Here is a 4,901-nt window from a genome sequence, read left to right on the forward strand (position 1 = left end):
TCTCAATACCTCAAATTCAGTAATTATGGTTTTTGATGCATTAAAGAGGTTTAGAATGCATGTTTAGATCATTTTACATGTGCGCGAATGGTTTATTTTGACATAGAAATGATCTAGGGTGTATTTTGAAGAATTGAGGTCAAACTGAAAATTGCAAAAATTCTGCAATAAGTGCAGATTCAATGGATCCGAGCTCGGATCCACTTCTGCAGTCAGAGAAAAACTTCGAGCTTCTTGATCCGAGCTCAATCATCATGATCCGACCTCGGATCCTTTTAAAAACGAAGGCTTGGATCACTTTTCAACTCCATTTTTCTTCATGTTGGCTTGTTTTTAGTAAGTTTTAGTTGTTCGATTAATGTTTTTGTGTGTTTTGTAGGTGGCAATGGCAAGAGTTCATGCAAATGATCTCAATTGCAAAGGTGTTTATATTAAGGCAAAAAGGGAGCTTTCATGTTCAATTGCTGCATTTCATGCATTTAAAATGTTTCATGTTTAAGTTATATTCATGCATGATCATGTTAAATTTGAATTTTATTCAAAGAACATGAAGTAGGTTGAATGTGGAAGGTTGGTCAAGCAAATTTGGAGGAAAAACTGCAGAAAATAGCTTTTTCTGCAGCAAATCCGGCCATAAATCCAGCCAAATGTTGGCCGGATTGAAGGCCGGATAGTCAGGGGAGGAAAGAAAATTTTTTCGAGCATTCTGGACAGAATCCGGCCGAAAATCCGGCCAGAAACTGGCCGGATATGCAACAGTAAAAAAAAAAAAAAAAAAAAAAATTTCTACCCAGAATCCCTCCACGAATCCCTCCAATTTCTGGCCGGATTGTGAATAGTAACCAGTGTAAGATGAATCCGTTTCACGGATTCCTAACAATTTTTTCCCTTTTTCTTCAACCCAACTCACACACTAACACCTCAAACACACACCACTGACTAAAACACCACTTTTCACCATTTAATCTTCAAATAACCTTCACCGAATCACTTTCTCCCATCCTCTAGAGTGAATTTCATAGTTCATATTTTTTCAAAAACAACTCTGAAGTGGTTTCAAGCTTACCAATAGTTAGGGTTGCACTTTATTGAATCACTCAATTGAGGTCAAATTGGAGTAAATTTCTTGGGGGTTTTCACATCATATTCATCTCTAAACATCACCAAACCACCTTGAGGTAACAATTCGTCACCTAACTTTGTTATTTGAATTTTGCCATGATTGAATATTTTCTATTTTTAGGCAATTTTTAATATGTGAAGTTAGGTGCATTTATTTGAGCTTATTGATGCTATTGGTGATTGTTAGTGATAACTATATTTTGTGATTTGCATTTATTGTACTTATTTGGTGAATTCTTGCTAGTTTTATGTTTAATTTGGCTTGATGACGTAGTTGCATATTAAGTAGCAAAATGTAGCATTTTAATTAGCTTAGTGGGAGTTTTTTTTATATTTATGTGAGTAATTTAGATTATCTAATGAATGAAAAGTTGCTTGATTGAATGATTTCGTGAATTCTTAGGTAATTCTAAAAGAAGAGGTGAATTGAAGATGACCTTAATTGAGAAAATTCATAAATGCACTTACAATTTTTGTGGTTCAATAGTTTTTAGTATTTCATGAATTCTCACGAAGGTCATTTATATTTTGGTTTGGTGTGTTTGCCTCCATTTTGAGATTACTTTTGTACTTGCGGGAATTTGATCATTGATGACAAAATGTATAAATGGAACTTATTTTGTTCATGATTGTGGATTTTTTGTGTGAAATTAGCTTCCCTTTGCTTTGGATACTAATGCATGTATTTGATTAGTAAAGATTAGCTTATTTCATGTTTTTATCCCTTGAACATTGTATGGTTCCACATGCTTGATCATTTTTCCTTTTTCCTTCAATTGCATGTTTTTGTTGATTGCAGCCTTTTATTTTTAAGAAGTTGATTTGTTTTGATTTTGTCTTTTTCCAGGGTGCAATAATTAAACTCTCAATTCTTTTCCAAATAAGGTTGAAAATTCATCATTTGGCCATGGATTTGGATTGCGCAAGTTCATATGAGTATTTTCTTTTACTCTTTATTTATTTTCCTTTTCTCACATTGAGGACAATGTGAAGTTTAAGTGTCGGGGAGGAAAATACTGGACTTGCATTTACTTGCCATGTGATGATATTTTGTGAATTTAAATGTTTAGAAATGTTGGAATTGTGTTTGAATTATTTGCCATGTGGATAATTTGATTGAAATTGGGTTTGTTGGCAGGGAGTTTTCTTCCATTTATAAGGAGAAACTCTGTAAAAAATTTTCTAAAATCTTTTCCAATATTTCACTATGGCCCAAAAGTTCTTCAAATTTTTGCATTTTCATTCAAAAAGGGCTAATTGTTCCAACCTTAAGTGTTTAATTCTTCCAATTGTTGAAATGTTATATGTATTTTGGAAGGCTTAGTCCTCATTTAACTTGGAAATGGTTATTACGCAATTAGAATTTTTACAGTTTAGAAAATATATTCGGTAAAGTGAGGAAAATTATGCCTATAATTTTACATATTTAATGAGATTTCTTCTCTTTACTTAATTTTGCAAGTAAGTGATTGATATAGTCGATAAAGGTTATACTCCTCATTTGATTATTTCTATATATTTTTCTATGAGGGAAAAATAAAGAAAAATAAAGAAAAAAAAGAGAAAAAAAGAAAGTAAATAAAAATTTTTCTACTCCAATGATTCACGTACTCGAGTAACCGGGGGTTGGCATCTACAAATGTCGACATTCGCGTAAAAAGGTACTTGAATTAAGAGTATGCATAACAACTTGAATAAGTGAAATGTTGAGTAACCGGGGATCTTCACCTAAAAGTGTCGATTTTCGCGTAAAAAGGCATTTTCACTATTTAAGTAAAAATTAGTATGAATAAATCCCTCTTAGTTATAGAATTTTGAGAAGAAGATGATTATAGGAGGAGGAAAGCTATAAATTGACTATGTGATTTGCTTATTTGTAAATTTAAGTTAGGGTGAGAGATTAAGTTTAACTTGTTGAATTTAGGGTATAATTATCTTTCCTTTACTTGATATTATGAGTATTTAGTGTAATTTGAACAATTGTATAATAATTATTTTCCAAGTCTTGAGGAATTAAATTTGACAAAAGTGCAAATATTGTTTCACCTCTTGAATCATTGCATTTGATTATGTGTGAATTGCTTGAGGACAAGTAATGATTTAAGTGTGGGAGAGTTTGATAAATGACTAATTTACGTAATAATTGTATGATATTTTATATTATTTTTTAGTCACTTTGTGGTTATATTATTGGAAGAATATGAATCATTTTGGCTATAATTGGTGAAAAATGCTTTTAAGTGGTTAAATGAGGTTTTTATCACTTTTTACTTGGATTTTGTGTATTTCGACAGTTTTGACACATTTTCGTATTTCGGCTATAACTTGAGCTACAATGATCGGATTGGGATGATTCTTGAACCCATTTGAAGATAAGAGATAGATCTACAACTTTTGTGAAGACATCTGAATCCAGTTGAAGGTTTTCCAGGTCAAAAAGCCGAAGTACAGAGTCAATTGCTATTGGTCGAAACTGGAACAAGGCATGAAGCAGGCAAGGGTATTTCAGTCATATCTCAGCCTACACAGATCCAAATGAGGTGATTCTTGATGCATTGGAAAGCTAACTCAAAGGGCTACAACTTTTGTGTTTTGTACAAAAGCCAGTTCGGCCTTCATCATGGAGAAAAATGCAGTTGAAGTGAGGTCAAAAGTAAAAACGTGTATGGCAGCCGAATTTTTGCAATTGGCTTAGCGATTTTTCTCATCTTCACACTACTTTCCAGCTAGGGTTGGAGAGAAAACGTAGGCTGCACATGTTTCTGATGAACAAAGGAAGAAAAATAGCTTATTATCAAGTCAAAAATATACGGTAGAGTAAAGAGGCTGGAACTTTGTGTTTGTTGACTTGGTTAACACCAGATTTGGAGAATCAAAGTGGAGAGTCATAGCAGAAATTTTTGACTGGTAAGGGAAGGACTTTTCATCAGCTTATATGCAGAGACATTTGAGGTCTATGATCATACGGGAGAAGCTTGGAGTCTGCAAAAATGTAGCTTTTCCATTCTCTTAGTGTTAGTTTAGCTTAGTATAGAGTAAGATAGTTCATCCATTCTTGTTATTAGCTAGATAAAGAAGAAGATGGAGGATGAAGAAGGCAAGGAAGAAAGCTCACGTGACAAGGGTTGTATTCCTTCCAACTCTTTATCTTTTGTACTTGATTCCAAGTTTAGTTAATATACAAGTTCTGGATTTTATGTTTAATATGTGTCTTCAAAGTTTATACCTTGGGTTTGGTTGAACTTTCTATGATTGTTAGTGCTTATTATTTGGCTATTTGACTGCTATGATTTGAGCAAATTATTTAGTACTTTAGCTCTTTAAATCATGATTAATATGGTACCATTAATTGTGATTATCTAAGGTGTTATTTCTGCAATGAAAATTGAGATTTAACATTAGTTCAAGAAGTGCTAAACATAGGGAGTACACTCACGAAAGTAGAGGTGCATCTATGTGATTTTTAGTGATTCATTTTATGTAATTTCACTGAAGAAATGAACTTGTAGCTAATTTCATAACCATGAGAATAGGTATGGATTAGTTATAAGTATAATTGATTCACTACGAAAGTAGGATTCAAATGCATAAGGAAATTACACCATAATTAGCCTAGATGTAGTACTCAATGATCCAAATATGGCACTTGCATGAGTAGATAGGGACACCACAACCTAAGAAGTTTTTATTTGTTATTTTGTACAATTTCAGTAGGTTAAATTTGTTATAATTCATTGATAGTCTAAATAATAGAGAAGCTTTAGTAATACCGGTAATTG

Source organism: Coffea eugenioides, chromosome 5 (genome assembly GCF_003713205.1).
Source record: "Coffea eugenioides isolate CCC68of chromosome 5, Ceug_1.0, whole genome shotgun sequence".
Classification (NCBI taxonomy): domain Eukaryota; kingdom Viridiplantae; phylum Streptophyta; class Magnoliopsida; order Gentianales; family Rubiaceae; genus Coffea; species Coffea eugenioides.